Here is a 21,511-nt window from a genome sequence, read left to right on the forward strand (position 1 = left end):
ACATACTGATACCGGTTAGTAAAAACCATGAATTAATGCTTTGTCAAGTCTGCAGACAGACGGCAGGGGAAAAACCTTTTAAAATGCGTGTTTTCTAAATGGAGATTGGCTAAGCTAATGCAGTATATGCTCCGACCGTCCACACTCACAACAACGGCCTATACAGACATAAATAAAGCAGCGACTGTATTCACCATGACACAGACAGTCTGTGGTTTGTACTTGTTTAACTTTTGTCTAGTTTCTGAACAGATATGAGGAGCTGTGAGCTCTGAGTGCTAACAGCTAACGGCTGTGTTGTTTTTCTGGGGTTCTCATTGAAGATCACGTCACGGCTCCGCCTACACTGCGTTACTATAGATACTACCCCAGTTCCTAAACTGTAATGGAAATGCGCCATAAAGTGAGCCAGTCCTAACGAGGCCCAGCCATACCGAGCGGGGCCGAGCGAGGCCGTGTAGTGGAAACGCGCCATAAGAGTGGTAAAAAGGATCTGGGGCCTATTTCTGTTGTTGGACACAAGATTTGAAATAAAATGTGTTTTTGCACATTTATGCTCCCCAACGCCGAGTTATTTTAAGTCGAGGCTAAAAACACTACTTTTTACAGCTGCTTACCCAGAAGTCTTTTAACTTGTTTTAACACTTACCGTATTTACAAGGTTGTTTTTAAACTATTCTGTATCTCTTTGCATGTATTTTATGAATCTGTTATTCCACTATGTTTTATTCATTTTATTGTGTTCTTTTCTGCTGTGTTATTGTTGGTAAAACACTGAATGTACTCCTCCAACATGAGAGTAACATGATAACAAAGGTATCAACTGTAGCTGTGTGCATGACAGGATGTATGATTACCTAGAAGAGCATCAGGACTGTGTGAGGCATATGATAGCTATGTGATTAACATGATGATTCAGCCTCTATGGAGATAGACATATGACAAGCATGCTCATTTCTGACGTGGAGCTAATCTGAAGTAAACATTGAATACTGCTTTCTATTCCTCCATCTTGTGACTGTGTAACTCCCTCTCTTGGATATCAGCATGTGAAGGACACTGTTCAGGAACTAGTTGATGCTCTGTATGTGATGACTACTTCCATTCTGGAGAGGATCACAGATACATAGATCCTGAGATTGAAGATCAAGCTGGGGACGAGTGATTATTAACATTTGTAAGTATTCAGAAAAAGTCAGAATCTTTTAGATTTTTGAGAACTCAGAATATTTGAGAAAAAGTCCGAATATTTGAGAAAAAGTCAGAATTTTGAGATTTTTGGAAAAATACCAACAAATTCTCTTTTTTTATTTTGACTTCCATTCTTGAGAGGATAATAAATACATGGATCCTGAGATTGAAGCTCAAGCAGGTGACCAGTGATATTTTTCTAACACTTATTATTAAGTGTTAATGATGATGTAAAGCACTTTGAATTGCCTCTGTGTCTGAAAATGTGCTATACAAATAAACGTACCTTACCTCTTTGAAGCGTCTTTGAGCACCTGATAAAGCGCTTGATAAATAATATGTATTATTATTATTTATTTATTTTTAACAATGTTTTTATTCATATTTTATACAAAAAAAAGACATATATACAGTGTACAGTTCCACACATACAGAAGTGCACTTCTCAAGGTCAAATTACACTGAGGTACAGGTGCAAACAAAAACACAAATAAAAAATAGAAAACACACTACCCTTCATACAAAGACACATCTTACATACATTTCAAAATTGAATGACATTTCCAGCCACTTTGGTTCAATTCAAGGCAGTTTCATGGAACATAGTCTGAACTCAAAATAATCATATTATGAGGTTTACACTCGTCAGTATTCAATCATCCTCACCATCTGCTAGCTCCATACCTTCCACAAACAGATTCAATGGTTTCAAGAATCATGTCAAAAAGTCTTGTTTTTTTTTAGTATATATGTTATTCTGTCCAGAGGAAAAGTTGTTCACATTTGCCGGACCCAATATGTGACGCTTGGTCTGCTGGTCTTTTTCCAAAATAATGCAATCGATTTTTTTTGCGTGCAAAAGACATATCTATGATTATTTGCATTTTCACAAACAATGAAATAGAGTCCCCCTTTCCTCCATATATGTTATACATAGATCTGGAATGTTACTATTATATTTATGTAATTTGGCTGGTGTGATATATGTTCTCATTATCCATCTATATTGTAACATTTTTAATCTTGTGTTGACTGATTGGGATTGAGCCTTCTTGCATATTGATTCCCAGTCCTTTGAGGAGATCTCTGTTCCCAGATCTATACTCCATGCATTTTGTTTATCTTCTGAGTTCTCTCCTGAATTGGACATTATTCAATTGTATAGCTCTGATGTAGCACTTTTGCTTAGGCTATCCTTAGTCTTAATTTATTCCAATTCCATCTGGTCCTGCTTTCATGCCGTCAATAGCGATTCTTATTTCTTCCTCATTAAGATCTGCCTCTAGCATCTCTGCAAACTCCTTAGAAATAGATGGAATATTCAGCCTGTCAATAAATGTTTTTTGGGTCTGGGGGTCATATTTGACTTGGGATTGATACAGATTTTCATAATATTTCCTAAATTCCCTGTTTATTTCCGTAGGGTCTATTCTCGTGTCATCGTTATTGTTAATAATGGAAGTGATGTTCTTCCTTGTTTCAAGCTGTTTGATCTGCCACGCTAAAAGTTTGCAAGGTTTTCCCCCATGCTCGTAGAATGTTTGGTTGAGCCTAAGCATACTGGATGCTGCCCTGGCTGCCGATCATTTATTATATTCGGCTAAGAGCAATAGTTCTTTTTCTACTTCAGGGTTTTTTCTCCTAAATACCTCGTCTTGAAGAGTTTTAATTTTGGACTCTAGCTTCTGTCTTTTCTGGCGTAACTCTCTGGATTCGGATGAAGTATAACTAATTATGTCCTCTCAAAAAGCCTTGAAGGCATCCCACTTGATACATGCCGTGTGTAGTATTATCCCTGAAATAATTATCTATCTCTGTCCCCACATATTTAATGAATTCTTCATTTTGTAGCTGGGTGGATCTCTAAAAAGGTTCTCGTCCATACCATACAACATATTCCATGGTCTGATATGAATATACTGCCATAGTAACAGTCCTGTATTTTTTAACATAACATTGCAGAGATTAAAAAGTCATCTATCCGCGAATATGTCTGAAAAGTACTTGAGTGAGACGAGTAAGTAATATCGTTAGGTGTCAGGTGTCTCCAGATGTCTAACAAATGTAACTCTTGAATGAAATGTTGAATAGTTGTTGTACTTCTAGTGTGAGTTTGATCAACACCTGTAGATCGGTCTCTGGTTGGATCTAGTGTACAGTTCCAGTCCCCTGCAATTATATTCTCCTGGGAGAGATGCAAGTGTAAGAAATACATTTGTAAGAAAGCCAGGCTCATCTGTATTGGAGCCGTACATGTTAACCACATTCAAGGTAACTGAGAGCAGTGATCCCTGGATAACCAAATATCTACCAAATGTATCCTTAATTACATTAGAAACTTGAAAGGGCACTGATTTGTGGATAAGAGTCATGACTCCCCTTGCTTGTGATGTAAATGACGATGCATCAATGCTCCCCAGGTTGCTTCACTAGCGGCCTTCAGCTCGTCTGCATTGTTGGCTCTCCAAATTCTGACTATTATCTCAAAATGTCTAACTTTTTTCTGCAAATCTCACAATTACTTTTTTCTCCCAATTCTGACTTTTACTACAATGCAGAATTTTTCAGAAAAGTTCCAAAACTCTGACTTTTAAGAAAACCTCAGAATTTACCTTAAAAAAAAAATTTGACTTTTTTTCTCAAAATCCTCACTTTCAGAAAAATCTCATAATTCTGACTTTTTTCTGCAAATCTCATATTACATTTTCCCCCAGATTCCCAATTTTTCTCTCCAAAATCTGACTTTTTTTCTGAAAAATGTCAGATGATAGAAAGGCAACAGTAACTCAAATAACCACTTCTTACAGCCAAGTTATGCAGAAGACCATTTCTGCTGCGACATTCAGGCGGTAGGGTCAGAAGACATGAGAGCATGGATCCATCCTGCCTTGTATCAACGGTTCAGGCTGGAGGTGGTGGTGTAACGGTGGGGGGGATATTTTCTTGGCATACTTTGGGCCGCTTACGACCAATTGATCATCATTTAAAAGCCACAGCCTACCTGAGTGTTGTTTCTGACCATGTCCATCCAAGCTCCCCCTAGAGGCGAGAGGCCTCCAATCATCCCATTTTTTATTTGTCTTATTATTATTTTGGTGGGGATTGAAAATTGAGTGTGTGTACAAATCAAGTTATACCTACTTAATTATTTTGCGAATACAAATATTATTGATTTGTTTGCTGAATGGTTGTATCATGCCACGTGACACACAGTTCATCCTCCCTCTCTCTCTCTTCCTCCCTTTGCCTCTTCTTCTGGCTGCTGTCCATATATCTGTTGTTGTTGTAAAAAGTTCTTACATGAAGCCTTTTTCTAGTGTTTACATCCTGATTGCTGAGTCAACAGTAAAGCAGTTTTGGTGTTTATGGTCATAAGGCATGTGTATTTGTTGATTGGTTCATGTGTGTAGCATTTTTAATGGCAGTGTTTTGAAAATGGCAAACAAGTGAATATGTCAGATTTCTGTGTCTTACTTAGAGAACCGTGTGCAGTGTTTTGCAAAAAGTGCCAAGTTGAATTGCACATTTGGTGCAGAGCTGAGAATGTGTTTAGAGTTTGGGAGATTTGAGCTGAGGTTTTTCTCTTTGAGGGTGAGATTAAATCATTTTGCTTCATGTGAGATTTTAGTTTGTTAGCAACTGAAAAAAACTGTAATTGTGTTTTGGGGAACGATATGTAAGGAAATATGTCAAATAATAGGGTATGAGGTTTCTAAAAGTAGTTTGGTACTCTATTTATGTAAATTCACTGAGGAAATTATTGCAAGTGACAGATAGTTGATCAAAATTATGCTAATATCCAGCAAGAAAGCTTTCACTAGGACATCTGGGGTGAGGACGCACCACCAACGAAAAACCAATGGGCAACAATCATGGAAGAAATCTTTTTGATGGAACAACTGATTCATAAATTGAGATTACAAGAAACTAAACAGAAAGTGGGAACATTGGACTCAAAACAAAGACATTTGACTGGAACAATAGCTAACAGATACATGTATCTTCAAGACTATAATAACATGAAGACATATCTCTAGTCTTTTATTTATTTCTTTGTTTGTTATTGCCTTGCTGGCCTTTCGTTGCATGATTATTATGTTGTTTGTAAAGAGCATGTTAATGCCATGTATATTGGGACAATTAAGATATACATTTAAACATATATATTTTACATTGTGAGTTTAAATCCAGTTATCCAACGAGAAGCCACATCAAAGAAGAGTGCACTGGCAACAACAGACTGGTAGAAGATCTCCAACATCAGACTGGTAGAAGATCTCCAACAACAGACTGGTAGAAGATCTCCAAAAAAAGACTGGCAGAAGATCACCAACAACAGACTGGTAGCAGATCTCCAACAACAGACTGGTAGAAGATCTCCAACAACAGACTGGCAGAAGATCACCAACAACAGACTGGTAGAAGATCTCCAACAACAGACTGGTAGAAGATCACCAACAACAGACTGGTAGAAGATCACCAACAACAGACTGGTAGCAGATCTCCAACAACAGACTGGTAGAAGATCACCAACAACAGACTGGTAGAAGATCACCAACAACAGACTGGTAGAAGATCTCCAACAACAGACTGGTAGAAGATCTCCAACAACAGACTGGTAGCAGATCTCCAACAACAGACTGGTAGCAGATCTCCAACAACAGACTGGTAGAAGATCTCCAACATCTTGCTGCAGCGATCCCGTAGGATTCTAGTACCTGTAGTGAGGTGTGACCCTACCTAAGTGTCAGTGTGGCAGTCGTGCAATCTTACCCTAAATCAGGAGAGGACAGCGCAGAATTCATTTAGGTTACCCCAGTCCAAATGGGTGGGATGGTTTTATTTGAAGAAATGGTCCACACTCTAACACAGTTTTTTACTTTATCTGGTTACAATGGGACAGTTATACAATGTCTTACTCTCTGGTATTAATTATTAATTTACCGGTTTACATGTTTTCCTTTTTGTTAAAACTCCCTGCATATCTCCAGAGGCATTTCCTCACGATGACAGCGGGTAATACGACCTAGGGAGAAATTCCCAGTTAAGAACCCTAAGCCGACCGCACCTACTCTGCCATACAATATAGCAGAGAGGAACTTCTTCAATTGCAAAACTTCGTGGACAATAATAACCCTCCGACAGACAATGGAGATTCACCATGGCTACCTGTTGCTGTTCTACCTGAGAGACGCAAGAAGAAGACAAAGCGCGGGTGCCGGGCCGGGCTGCTGGTCAGACTGAGGAAACGAGAGAATCGACCCCCTCTTCCGAGTATTCTTCTGGCTAATGTTCAATCCATTGAAAATAAGCTAGATGAACTCAGAAGCCGGATTGCTTTTCAACGGGACATTAAGAACTGTAACGTGTTAATTCTCACTGAGACTTGGCTCAACCCCGCTATCCCGGACTCCGCCATTGTCCCTGATGGATTCTCTATTTTTCGTCAGGACCGGACTGCTAACTCGGGGAAAAGTAAGGGAGGCGGTGTGTGTGTAATGACTAATAACAACTGGTGCTCAGATGTGAAGATTATTTCATCGGACTGTTCCGCACATCTAGAGCACCTCATGATCTCATGCCGGGCCTTTCATCTGCCGAGGGAATTCACATCTGTTGTGATAACAGCAGTGTATATCTCGCTGCAGTCGCTCGCCTGTCATCTGCTACATTGGGAAATGCATCGATGACGTGGTACCGAAGGTTTCTGTACGGACATTCCCAAATCAAAAGCCCTGGATAAACTGCGATGTGCGCTGCAAGCTGAAAGTGCGCACTATCGCGCACAGAGCTGGAGATTTGGAGGAGTACAGGAAGTCTAGGTATGATCTCCGGAGAGCAATTAAAAATGCAAAGAGACAGTACAAAGACAAGGTGGAATCTGACTTCAAAGGCTGTAACACTAGGAATATGTGGGCGGGACTAAGGACAATGACTGACTACAAAGGAGCAGCGGGGGGTGCTGCGGGAGTGTCTGCGTACGCATCTCTCCCAGATGAGCTGAACAGTTTTTTTGCACGCTTTGAGAGCAGCCAGGCTGTGGAGGTACAGATGGACCAGGAGCCCTGCCCTTTTGTTTTAAACAGAGCAGATGTGTGTAAATCCTTTAAAAGGGTTAACCCACACAAGGCTCCTGGACCTGATGGCATCCCTGGCCGTGTTCTCAGGGTGTGTGCAGTTCAGCTGGCAGAGGTGTTCACAGACATCTTCAACAGGTCCCTGCTGCAGTCTGTAGTCCCCACATGTTTTAAACACTCCACTATCGTTCCTTCCCCGAAAAAGACAATAATCACCTGCCCCAACGACTACCGCCCAGTAGCACTCACCTCCACCATAATGAAGTGCTTTGAGCGGTTAGTCAAATCATTCATCACCTCCTCCCTCCCTGAATCTCTGGACCCCCTGCAGTTTGCCTACAGAGCAAACAGGTCCACAGACGACGCCATAGCCCTCACCCTCCACACTGCCCTCTCACACCTGGACCCGAAGAACAGGAACACATATGTGAGAATGCTGTTCATTGACTACAGTTCAGCTTTCAACACCATTGTGCCCTCCAAGCTGGTCATCAAGCTCAGAGACCTCGGGCTCAACAGCGCCCTCTGTGACTGGATCCTGAACTTCCTGACGGGCAGACCCCAGGCAGTGCGGGTGGGAAACATCACATCCTCCACCCTGATTCTAAACACCGGTGCCCCTCAAGGCTGCGTGCTCAGCCCTCTCCTCTACTCCCTGTTCACTCACGACTGCGTGGCCACACACAGCTCCAACACCATCGTGAAGTTTGCTGATGACACGACCGTCATCGGCCAGATCACAGACGATGACGAGACGGCGTACAGAGAGGAGGTTGAAAACCTGATATCTTGGTGCCAGGATAACAACCTCCATCTCAACATCAGCAAAACAAAGGAGCTGATTGTGGATTACAGGAAGCAGCAGGGAGAGGGACACGCCCCCATCGCCATTAATGGGAATACGGTGGAGAGAGTCAGCAGCTTCAGGTTCCTTGGGGTCCACATCACTGAGGACCTGACATGGTCTCTTCACACCACCACCATCACCAAGAAAGCTCGACAGCGGCTCTTCTTCCTCCGCAGGTTGAGGAGGTTCAAAATGGATTCCAGGATACTCTGCAACTTCTACAGGTGCACGATAGAGAGTATCCTCACTGGCAGCATGACGGCCTGGTACGGCAGCTGCACCGACCTCGATCGTAAGGCTTTACAGAGGGTGGTGAAAACTGCACAGCACATCACCAGGACGGAGCTGCCATCCATGGAGGACCTTTACTCCCAGCGGCTCAGGAAGAAATCACTACGGATTATCAAAGACCCCCATCACCCCAGCCACAAACTGTTCTTTCTGTTGCCGTCTGGCAGACGTTACCGCAGCATCCTGGCAAGGACAAGAAGATTCGGAGACAGTTTCTTCCCGCGGGCAGTGAGACTGTTAAAAAATGGAACAGTTGAAACAACTTCAAAACATTCATCTGCTACTCAGTAGTATGTATCTAATACCTAATATATATATATATATATATATATCATTCCAATAACTTGTATATAGACTCGTACTGCACTATTCCACATCATCACTTTATTTTATAACTATTTTTCTTTTTGTATTGCTCTTGCTCTTATTGTTATTATGTTATTATGTTGCATTGTTGGAGAAGCCTGTGACATAAGATTTTCAACTACATAATTACTCTGTAGCTATGTTAGTTTGACAATAAAGAACCTTGAACCTTGAACCCAAGACCTTTTTTCCTCTCTCAGCTGCTGCTTTTATATCATACCAGCAGAAGCAGAAGTGAATACACACCAACAGACCCATGTATGTGGAGAAGAGTCATTGCTTCCTGGACATGTCCAGACTTGCCTCAAAAACTAAACTAAAGCTTACAGTAATATTCCATTGAGTCAGGGGCCTCCTGCTGTGAGAGTAAGGGTGTCTTCCCTCTGCTGAATAGTGACACCTTTAGTGATAAACTATATCAGACCTTACACTCTTTCATGTCAGTTTACCAAACCGTGTACATTTAGTATATAAGTATAGAGCTTCGTGACATATCATGCATTTTACATTGTGGATTCTACAAAATTATATTTGATTATATTAACTTTCGTTTTAATTACATAACCCAATATGGAAACCTCCTCAGACTCTGGTTGTAAATGTTGCCAGTTCTGGTCCTCCACAGTCCTCTCTTTACTTGGACCAAACATTTTTTATCACAAACAGTCAAGTTAACGCATTACATATGACTTACTGGGACTTACCCAAAGAGTTTAAACCTAACAATAATTACTGTCTTCAGTGTCAGGTTCAGAAGAGTCTTCAGGGTTGTCCTCAGTCTCTGGTTGTAAATGTCTCTCTGGATCTGAGTTCCTGGCTGGTTCTGGTCCTCCACAGTCCTCTCCATCAGCTTCTGTTTCCATGTGTTCAGCTGAGCTGCTGGCTGGAGGCTCTGCCTCTCTGTTCTCCTCAGTCTGAGTTTGATGAAGCTGTGAGGACTGACGACCAACACACTTATGGCTTTTGAGCTGATAGCTCTGTGTGAATCTTTTTTCACAAACACTGCAGCTGAATGGTTTCTCTCCGGTGTGGTTTGTCATGTGTCGTTGTAAAGTTGCTTTCAGGGCAAAAGCTTTCTCACAGACTGAACAGCTGAATGGTTTCTCTCCTGTGTGGATTCTCATGTGTCGATGGAAATGTGCTCTCGTTGGAAAGGATTTCTTACAGATTGAGCAGCTGAATGGCTTCTCTCCTGTATGGATTTTCATATGTTCCTTTAAAATTTCTCTCCGTTTAAAAGATTTGTCACAGACTGAGCAGCTGAAGCGTTTCTCTCCTGTGTGGATTATCATGTGTTCCTTTAAATATCCTCTCTGTGCAAAAGATTTCTTACAGACTGAGCAGCTGAATAGTTTCTCTCCTGTGTGGATTCTCATGTGTCGTTGTAAAGGTTCTTTCAGGGCAAAAGCTTTCTCACAGACTGTGCAGCTAAATGGTTTCTCTCCTGTGTGTATTCTCAAATGTCTATGGAAATTTGTTCTCGTTGGAAAGGATTTTTTACAGACTGAGCAGCTGAATGGTTTCTCTCCTGTATGGATTTTCATATGTTCCTTTAAATGTCCCCTCTGTTTAAAAGACTTATCACAGACTGAGCAGCTGAATGGTTTCTCTCCTGTACTACATCTTGAATCACTGACAGGGTCTTGTTTATTTTTCGGAGAGTTTGAACCTGGTTCTCTGGGCTCCTTCGAATCTCCAATGTCTCCAGTGTCAGGTTCAGACGAGTCTCCAGGGTCGTCCTCAGTCTCTGGTTGTACATTTCTCTCTGGATCTGAGTTCCTGGCTGGTTCTGGTCCTCCACAGTCCTCTCCATCAGCTTCTGTTTCCAGGTGTTCAGTTTGTCTTTGACGAAGCTGTGAGGACTGAGGTTTCTCTTCATCAAATGCATGTTTCAGAGAGTTTAAATCTGACAGGCCTTCACTGCTCTGTTTCCAAAAATCATCCTCTTCACTGTCTTCAGTCTCAGAAGAGTCTCCAGGCTTGTCCTCAGTCTCTGGTTGTAAATGTCTCTCTGGATCTGAGTTCCTGGCTGGTTCTGGTCCTCCACAGTCCTCTCCATCAGCTTCTGTTTCCAGGTGTTCAGTTTGTCTTTGACGAAGCTGTGAGGACTGAGGTTTCTCTTCATCAAATGCATGTTTCAGAGAGTTTAAATCTGACAGGCCTTCACTGCTCTGTTTCCAAAAATCATCCTCTTCACTGTCTTCAGTCTCAGAAGAGTCTCCAGGCTTGTCCTCAGTCTCTGGTTGTAAATGTCTCTCTGGATCTGAGTTCCTGGCTGGTTCTGGTCCTCCACAGTCCTCTCCATCAGCTTCTGTTTCTACATCTTCTGTTTGAAGAGGCTGTGAGGACTTACCCTCACATTCATGGTATTTCAGCGTAAATTGAGAAGGGAACATTCTGTTACAATATCTGCAGCATAATTTCGGCCTTTTGTGGACTTTCATATGTTTAGTCAGAGATCTTCTCCATGCAAATTCTTTACCACAAAGTGAGCAACTAAACTGGGTTTGTCTCGTGTGGATCCTCATGTGTTGTACTAAAGCCTCGCTGTCACTGAAACCTGAGTTACACACAGAGCAGCAGAAAGGTTTCTCCCCAAACTGACCAGGCATGTGAGAACTTTCAAGATTGGAAAAAGCAATACCACAAAGTGAGCCATCATTCGGTTTCAGACTTTTCTGAAATCTGCTGGTAACCGGCAGCTGGTGCTTTCGGTCTATTACTGTTCCACACTGAGAGCTGTCGAACAGTGGGTTAGAAGTGTGACAATGAGAGGGCTCGCCGACACACTCGTGGTTCAAGAGCTGCGACTCCACACAACTGGGTGGTTTCTCCTCTGTGTGGACACATATGTGCCTGGTCAGATTTCCTTCTGTTGCAAACCATTTACCACAACATGAGCAACTGAATGGTTTCTCTCTTGTGGGAGATGTTTTGTGCGTCAGCTGACTGTCCTCATATTGATCTTTACGCTCTGAGGGACTGAATGGATTCTCGCTGATGGAAACGTCCTCAGTTTCCAAATGGTTTGGACCTGAATGAGGATGCCTGGTCTGTGTGGAAAAACAAACACCATCACCAGTCCTGGGATCTGTTTGAACCTGGTCATCAGAGCAGCTGACTGGTGTCTTACTGGTCATATATCCTTTACTTATAGATACTTTTTTATTTCTTCGATAAGTGAACCCAGACTGATGCTGCCTGGTATCTTTCCAAAACTCAATGTCAACATTGTCATCAGGTTCTAGAGATGGTTCGCCACCTTTATCAGTCTCTGGTTGTAAATGTCTCTCTGGATCTGAGTTCCTGGCTGGTTCTGGTCCTCCACATTCCTCTCCATCAGCTTCTGTTTCCATATGTTCATGTTGTCTTTGATGAAGCTGTGAGGACTGAGGATCAGTACTGTCTTCAGTGTCTTCAGAAGAGTCTCCAGGGTTGTCCTCAGTCTCTGGTTGTAAATGTCTCTCTGGATCTGAGTTCCTGGCTGGTTCTGGTCCTCCACAGTCCTCTCCATCAGCTTCTGTATCCATGTGTTCAGCTGAGCTGCTGGCTGGAGGCTCTGCCTCTCTGTTCTCCTCAGTCTGAGTTTGATGAAGCTGTGAGGACTGACGACCAACACACTTATGGATTTTGACCGAACGACTCCAAGTAAATCTTCTGTCACAAACACTGCAGCTGAATGGTTTCTCTCCTGTGTGGATTACCATGTGTTCCTTTAAATTTCCTCTCTGTGCAAAATGTTTCCTACAAATCGAGCAGCTGAATGGTTTCTCTCCTGTGTGGATTATCATGTGTTCCTTTAAACTTCCTCTCTGTGCAAAATGTTTCTTACAAATTGAGCAGATGATTGGTTTCTCTCCTGCACTACGTCTTGAATCACTGACAGAGTTTTGTTTATTTCTCTGAGAGTTTGAACCTGGTTCTCTGGTCTCCTTCCAATCAGCACTGTCTTCAGTGTCAGGTTCAGAAGAGTCTCCAGGGTTGTCCTCAGTCTCTGGTTGTAAATGTCTCTCTGGATCTGAGTTCCTGGCTGGTTCTGGTCCTCCACAGTTCTCTCCATCAGCTTCTGTTTCCAGGTGTTCAGTTTGTCTTTGATGAAGCTGAGAGGACTGAGGTTTCTCTTCATCATCTTCACTCTTCACAGGGACAGGAGTGAATGTGGACTTGGTGATATCAGCCTCCTCCAGCCCTTGAAGCTGCTCTCCCTCCTGACTGATCCAGAGTTCCTCCTGCTCCTCTTTAATGTGTGGGGGGGGGCTCTGGGTCCTCCTGGTCCAGACTGGAGCTCCACTCCTGCTGCTCAGGGGGAACCTCTTCTTTAACCACCACCAGCTGCTGGACGTCTGCAGGAAACAGGAAACACATATTCAGAGAAACTGTAGAGTATTCGAATTTTAAATCTAACCACGATTAACACTTCTTTAACTTTTCAGCCCTTATCCATTCCTTATTTTAAATGCTTTTCCAGATGCCCTGGAGAGTTTCAGGACAACAGGTGAGTTAGTACGGTAGCTGGTCTAAAACGTAGTTTCACTGCCGCTTAGCAAGGCGTCGGCCGTTCACGGAGTGTGAGGCCTTAGCCTTACAGTTTGTGACCTGTCTGCAGAGTCGTTAGCTGAGAACTGGTGTTGGAGTTTCTCAGAGTAGTCGTTTAGCATCTCTCACCGCCTTGCTAAACCTGTACTTGGACTCATACAGGTGCATCTCAATAAATTGGAATATCATGGAAAAGTGAGTTTATATCAGTAATTCAATTTATAAAGTTGAAACTTATACATCACATAGATTCATCACATACAAAGGGATTATTTCCAGCATTTATTTGTTTTAATCTTGATGATTAAATGATAGCCAAAATTCAGCATCTCAACATTTTAATATAACATAAGACCAATAAAAAAGATGCTCTAATATAGAAATGCTGTCCTTCTGAAAAGTATGTTAATACTTGCTGTCAGTACTTGGTTGGAGCTCCTTTAGCATGAATAACTGTATCAAAGTGGCGTCAGAGTTCCCGTTAGCCGATATGCTGAAAACCGGCAAATCTAAATCTCTCTGGTCAAAATAATTTTCCCTTAGCGCAATACCGCATCAGTTGCGCCACTTATGTGACAGACAAGAATAGTATGTGACAGACAAGAATAATCAATTCTAATGTCTAACACGTGGAGAAAGAGATGTCCTGGGTTGATTGTGCGTTGATCTGTTGGTAATGCCTCGGGGTTCCGGTGGGCATGTAAACAAATGCATAATGCTGCGCTATACTTTGCAGCCTCACCCGGTTGCATAGCAACGCTTATTGTTTAGGTGTCTTTTAATAAGCAGGTAGTCATATCATTAGCTAGAACTAGCTAGATCTGATCGATATGGACATATACGCGAGTAAAGTCTAATCTGACGGGAGAGATCAGCTGCTGCTGACGAGTCGACACGCAGCTCTGCATGATACCCTGCAGCGGCGAGCAGAACAACACACACTTCAGGTTAGAATATCACACGTAGCTATTTTAATGACCTCTCAAACTACCTAAACTAGTTATAGATATGTTTAGTTTTACTGTCGGGTCACTCATTACTGGATCCATTACATTTCATTTAGCTTTTATCCAAAGCGACTTACAATTACTAATTACAGGGACATTCTCCCTGGAGTAACTAAGGACTAAGTGCCTTACTCCAGGGGCCTCATTTATAAAGGGATATACGCTCAAAAAATGGCGTACGCCAGTTTCTACGCAATGTTTGCGATTTATAAAATACTAACTTGACGGGAAAATGTGCGGTCCTCCACGCAAACTCTAACCCATGCGTACGCACTAAGCACACAAACGGGAGAGACGAGAAACTGCGACACCGTTGGCAGAAGGAAGAATGGAGAGAAATATGTGGAAATAATACCATAAATAAAATGTTACCTCTCATTTATCAAATATGAATAATTCATTTTCAAACATTGATTAAAGCCAATCTTAAAATGATTAAACAAACGCCTGTTTGAGACTCCTCAGTGCACACAAACACATCACTTGGAGAAATAAATAAATACGGATATGCTATTTAAAACCACCTCGAATATGTTGTGTTAATGTTATGAAATGTTTTCTCATAAATGATGCGGTAAGCAGGAGGACAGAATAACGTCTAAACTGACGCCGTTTTGCATTTCTATAGGTTGTAGATACGAGCATGGTTTTATATACTATCACGTTTAATCGTGTTTTATGCCGTTTGCCAAGACTTGATAAGTCGCTCGTAAAACACAGGAGGTATGGAAACTAAGAACACCATATGTGGTAAATTGTACAGCTAATATAACACAACACGTTGTATTTCCTTTAACTGGTGGATTATGGAGATATAGTTGCTGATCGACAGCTGGAACACAAACCACCAAATACAACACAAATAATTCAGATCCAGTCGTCATGACTACACTCCGGAGGGATTCCCCCATCATTTCTTACAGTTTCTCATCAAGGGGGTGTCTCCTGTCCCCGGGACAAACACACTGCCTGAGGAAGGCTATGTGTATTTATTTTGTCATTAACTTTTTTCGGACCACTTATTTATTTATTTTGGTGACGATTCGACCTCCATGCTGCTACTCTGGTTCAAACTGCATCCACCAAACAATATGATTTATCTCGACCTCCCCACAATAACCTAAATCTGACACGGTGTGAGATGTCTTTTTTAGCTGTTCTATCGTTATTTCCTGCGATCTTCTTCATGCAGTCAGTCAAAATGAATGAATGAATGGGCGTTTCTTTGACTATGTATAGGCAAATATGGGCGTTACGAGTCGATTGTGATTTATAAAGGGAAACAGGCGTAGGAAGTGCCGTACGCACTTCCCTCGCCGGTACGCAATGTTTTGTGAATCGGAAAAAGGCGGAAAATGTATGTACCTATTTTTGTGCTTTGTACTACGTAAGCAACCTTCCTACGTCAATCCTACGCAAGGCGTTATAAATGAGGCCCCAGGACACACTAGTGGTAGTGTTCCTGGTGGGATTTGAACTCACAACCTTCCGATCGTCAGCCCACCTCACTATCCATTAGACCACCACTATCCTAGTTTTGATTTGATTAGACAGTTAACTTGTTAAATAATACAGACTAGAAAATAATGCTTGTGTAAACTCCCTAAAATGGCATTACTGAACATATTACAATGTTTTCAGCCAGCCAGTAAGCAAAAATGATTAAATGATGGTGGTGTTCCTGGCGGGATTTGAACTCACAACCTTCCGATCTACAGCCCACCTCACTATCCATTAGACCACCACTATCCCTGTCAAAACTGCATTGTTTCACCGAAACAGTGTTAAAATCACAAACTTTCCATTTAGAGTTTGATTGTTTAAGAAACTCAATTTATTACAAATTAATTCATATTTTACCAAGTTGTAAAGTTTTGCATGCATTAAAGTGTAACTATAAGTATTTGTAGGAGAAAAAGAAAAAAAACTTTTTACCATTTAACCTGTTAAGCACCAAGCCTGTTTTTCATGTTTCAGGCTCGAAAATGACATGCCCAAAACAAATGACTACAACTTAACTTCTAAAAGGGTTATATGAATAATTTCTTTTATCAAAGCAAGGTTACATCTGTGAGTTGGATGTAGAAGCGTCAGAATCAATATAAATGTTTTTTATTTTAAAGAAAATTCAGATTTTACATAGTAAAAAACTGTAAATTATAGTGTCTGTCCAAAATTATTTTGTACAGATAGTGAAAACTACCCTTGGATGATGGGTTAGTAGACTAAAAGCTTTAGGTATCCAAAGTACAACATATAATAAGTACCCTATATCAAGATTGATGCAAAACAAGTGACATTTGACCTTTTTAGAGAGGATTAGCCAAAACCACCCCACCTCTGAGGTGATTTGGGTGAAAATGTTTTTTTTTCCATATCTCTGGCCCCCCTTGCTCGATTTGGATGGTTGACACCTCTTTCTGACCGTTAGAGCCAATAGAATCGAAGGGGGAGGCTCCCACACACACACGTTGTGAAGAGAAATTGTGGGGGCTGCGCGCATGTAAATGTGCAGCAGAGTGGACCGATCTCTAGCTCTGGCATCTGGAAGCGAAAAAGCAGTTTTATTGCTTATGGATTATCAGAAATCATTTCAAAGAGGACACAGACACATTGGATTAACCTATGGATTAACTGCAGCATCGTTTTATTATCGTTTTAATGCCATTGAAGACCAGTTTTGACCAAGGTAAGCCATGTTAGCGTTTCTAGCTACCTAGCTCCACATGTTATGATGTACGCTTTCGTTTATAGCGTCGCAAATGTTTATCACTGAGTGTTGAGGTTTTTTACACAGATTCTGTGTCTCCAGGTGATGCAAATCGAGGGGTTGGCTGTGCATCTAGGATAAGTAATAAGGGAGTTATTGTGAGTTTAAGTGCCGTTTTAGGTTACATTTTTTCGCCCGTGGCTAATTCAGAGGCTGAGTGCTAGCATTGTGGGTTTTTTTTAGATAAAAAAAAAAAAAAAGATCAGTTAGCTGAGTTTCTTCCCGTTACATGGATATAAAACATTCATAGTTTATTAAATATTAAGATTCCTTAGACGTTGTTTCCTGCAAATGACGCGTTTATCCGCCCGGTACCGGGGGGGCGGTGCGTAACAGGTTAAAGTGGACCTATCATGCTATATTTAAATGATATATTGTAGGGCCAAACCTATATAAGGTATATTTATACGTTTCTGTTTTCAAAATACCAAACAGATCATGCATTTTAGCCATGCCTCATTTCGCTCTATGTGCCAAAATTATTCAGGTATTCGAATAAACATATACATTGAATTATTCAATTTGATAATATGTAAACAACTTAGGCATCCCTCCCAAAATAAAAAAAAATAAAAAAAAATATTCATAACTCATATTCGAACACCTGAATAATTATTCGAATACCTGAATAATTTCGAATATTCGATTAATCGTTCCCATCCCTAGTTGTTTCACCGAAAAAGTGTTAAAATCACAAAAACGTACCTTTCAAAGTCACATTCTTAAAGTAAATCTGTTCAGAAAAGTACTTAAAGGGGACCTATCATGCAAAATGCACTTTTGTACGTCTTTTATACATGAATATGTGTCCCCGGTGTTCCAGGGAACTCACCAAGTGTCAGAAAACACAACCCTCTCTATTTTCCTCCATACCCAAATCTCTAAAAAAGGGGCTGCAACAGATCTGATAAAAACTGATCCAGATTTGAACACTGTCCTGACGTCAGGACGGTGGCGCTACGGCTATTGGGCCAACTCTCCACCTATCAGGGGAATGTGGGGTTGGGCCACGGCCGGCCATTGCCGCTCGAAAGCGCTGGAGACGCTGTAGTACATATGCCAGGCCTGTAAGTGGCGCTGTAGTCTGCCACAAAAGCAGCGAAGAAGACTTCCCGCCCATAGTTACCATGGTTACCCTTCTGTTTATTCTCTGCTGTGGCTTTTTTTCTCCCTCCCCGAGGCAAGCGTTTGCTCCCGCTGCTTTAATTCAATGCAATCCCTCCCCGTCGAGGCAAGCACTGTAATTATCTCCGGTTAGTCCACCAGCAGATGACAAACACCCACCTCTCCGCCTCTTCCAAGGAACGAGGGGACCGTGCGGCAGAGTTTCAGTTTCAGTTTGTTTCGCCGGTCAAGATGTCCGTTAAAGTTTAAATCTTCCGGACAAAATTAGAAAAGTGCCGGTCAAAGGTCTTCTTTGTTATTTATTGAGCTTTAAAACAAATGAATAACCACTCTATATAATAAAACACGGAGATCTTTTTTTCTCCCCCTCTTGACTTGATCAGAGCACGGCTACCCTCTCCTGCAGGGGGGCGTGGTCAGCTGCAGCTCACAGAATCAGACCCGTAGACAGCAAACGGCACATAGAGTGAAATGAGGCATGGCTAAAATGCATGATCTGTTTGGTATTTTGAAAACAGAAACGTATAAATATACCTTAATACGTATAAATATACCTTATATAGGTACGCTGTCTACCATGGGGCTCTGAGGTTCATAACCAACTGTAAACCCCTCACACACCATTGCACGCTGTACTCTTTAGTCAACTGGTCATCACTATCAATGCGCAGATCACTGCACTGGTACAAACTCATCTATACTGCTATGCTTGGACTGCTGCCCCTCTACATATCCACTTACATATCACACAAACAGTACAGCTATAGCCTACCATCTCAACATTACATCACTCTGTCCGTCCCCTCAGTTCGCACGGTGCTTGGGAAAAAAGCCATATCATACTCTGCCCCCTCGACCTGGAACACACTTCAGCAGGAACTTAAGCTGACCAGTTTGATACCCATCACAGATTTTAAACTAATTTTAAAAAAGCTGGAGAAATCATCTGTGGGTGTTTGCACCTGCTATATCTGAATACTTTATATGGATTTCAATGACTACTTTTTTTACGATTTTGTATTTTAGTGTTGCCTCTGTGTTTAGTGTCCTGTCTGTCTGTAACTGTGTGTGGTAGTGTTACCACTGACAGGTCTCTCTTGCAAATGAGACCTTGTGTCTCAATGAGATTTTTACACCTGTATAAATAAAGGCAAAAATAAAATAAAAAATGGCCCGACAATATATCATTTAAATATAGCATGATAGGTCCACTTTGACTTACCAGTTGTAAAGTTGTCATACATAAAACTGTATCCAAAAGTAAGAGAAAGTCAACGAGAGAAAAAAAAGCTAAATCTGCCTAGTGTCACTAAAAAAATTAAATAAAAAATAACTTGGACTAAAATGAGTCTCAGTGAGGTAAAGGACTCTCTGAGGGTTCAGATAGTTCACTTTAGTCTCAGTTATCTCAGTGAGGTAAAGGACTCTCTGAGGGTTCAGATAGTTCACTTTAGTCTCAGTTATCTCAGTGAGGTAAAGGACTCTCTGAGGGTTCAGATAGTTCACTTTAGTCTCAGTTATCTCAGTGAGGTAAAGGACTCTCTGAGGGTTCAGATAGTTCACTTTAGTCTCAGTTATCTCAGTGAGCTAAAGGACTCTCTGAGGGTTCAGATAGTTCACTTTAGTCTCAGTTATCTCAGTGAGGTAAAGGACTCTCTGAGGGTTCAGATAGTTCACTTTAGTCTCAGTTATCTCAGTGAGGTAAAGGACTCTCTGAGGGTTTAGATAGTTCACTTTAGTCTCAGTTATCTCAGTAAGGTAAAGGACTCTCTGAGGGTTCAGATAGTTCACTTTAGTCTCAGTTATCTCAGTGAGGTAAAGGACTCTCTGAGGGTTCAGATAGTTCACTTTAGTCTCAGTTATCTCAGTGAGGTAAAGGACTCTCTGAGGGTTCAGATAGTTCACGTTAGTCTCAGTTATCTCAGTGAGGTAAAGGACTCTCTGAGGGTTCAGATAGTTCACTTTAGTCTCAGTTATCTCAGTGAGGTAAAGGACTCTCTGAGGGTTCAGATAGTTCACTTTAGTCTCAGTTATCTCAGTGAGGTAAAGGACTCTCTGAGGGTTCAGATAGTTCAGTTTAGTCTCAGTTATCTCAGTGAGGTAAAGGACTCTCTGAGGGTTCAGATAGTTCAGTTTAGTCTCAGTTATCTCAGTGAGGTAAAGGACTCTCTGAGGGTTCAGATAGTTCAGTTTAGTCTCAGTTATCTCAGTGAGGTAAAGGACTCTCTGAGGGTTCAGATAGTTCAGTTTAGTCTCAGTTATCTCAGTGAGGTAAAGGACTCTCTGAGGGGTTCAGATAGTTCACTTTAGTCTCAGTTATCTCAGTGAGGTAAAGGACTCTCTGAGGGTTCAGATAGTTCACTTAGTCTCAGTTATCTCAGTGAGGTAAAGGACTCTCTGAGGGTTCAGATAGTTCACTTTAGTCTCAGTTATCTCAGTGAGGTAAAGGACTCTCTGAGGGTTCAGATAGTTCAGTTTAGTCTCAGTTATCTCAGTGAGGTAAAGGACTCTCTGAGGGTTCAGATAGTTCACTTTAGTCTCAGTTATCTCAGTGAGGTAAAGGACTCTCTGAGGGTTCAGATAGTTCACGTTAGTCTCAGTTATCTCAGTGAGGTAAAGGACTCTGAGGGTTCAGATAGTTCACTTTAGTCTCAGTTATCTCAGTGAGGTAAAGGACTCTCTGAGGGTTCAGATAGTTCACTTTAGTCTCAGTTATCTCAGTGAGCTAAAGGACTCTCTGAGGGTTCAGATAGTTCACTTTAGTCTCAGTTATCTCAGTGAGGTAAAGGACTCTCTGAGGGTTCAGATAGTTCACTTTAGTCTCAGTTATCTCAGTGAGGTAAAGGACTCTCTGAGGGTTTAGATAGTTCACTTTAGTCTCAGTTATCTCAGTAAGGTAAAGGACTCTCTGAGGGTTCAGATAGTTCACTTTAGTCTCAGTTATCTCAGTGAGGTAAAGGACTCTCTGAGGGTTCAGATAGTTCACGTTAGTCTCAGTTATCTCAGTGAGGTAAAGGACTCTCTGAGGGTTCAGATAGTTCACTTTAGTCTCAGTTATCTCAGTGAGGTAAAGGACTCTCTGAGGGTTCAGATAGTTCACTTTAGTCTCAGTTATCTCAGTGAGGTAAAGGACTCTCTGAGGGTTCAGATAGTTCAGTTTAGTCTCAGTTATCTCAGTGAGGTAAAGGACTCTCTGAGGGTTCAGATAGTTCACTTTAGTCTCAGTTATCTCAGTGAGGTAAAGGACTCTCTGAGGGTTCAGATAGTTCACTTTAGTCTCAGTTATCTCAGTGAGGTAAAG

General features: G+C 41.6%; 1 pseudogene; it reads right to left on the reverse strand.

Annotated features, from left to right (window-relative positions):
• Nucleotides 1-10,228: 10,228 nt before the first annotated feature.
• LOC117486617 overlaps nt 10,229-21,511 on the reverse strand; it is a 28,558-nt pseudogene continuing 17,275 nt past the window's right edge.

This window comes from Trematomus bernacchii, unplaced genomic scaffold, assembly GCF_902827165.1.
Source record: "Trematomus bernacchii unplaced genomic scaffold, fTreBer1.1, whole genome shotgun sequence".
Taxonomy (NCBI): Eukaryota; Metazoa; Chordata; class Actinopteri; order Perciformes; family Nototheniidae; genus Trematomus; species Trematomus bernacchii.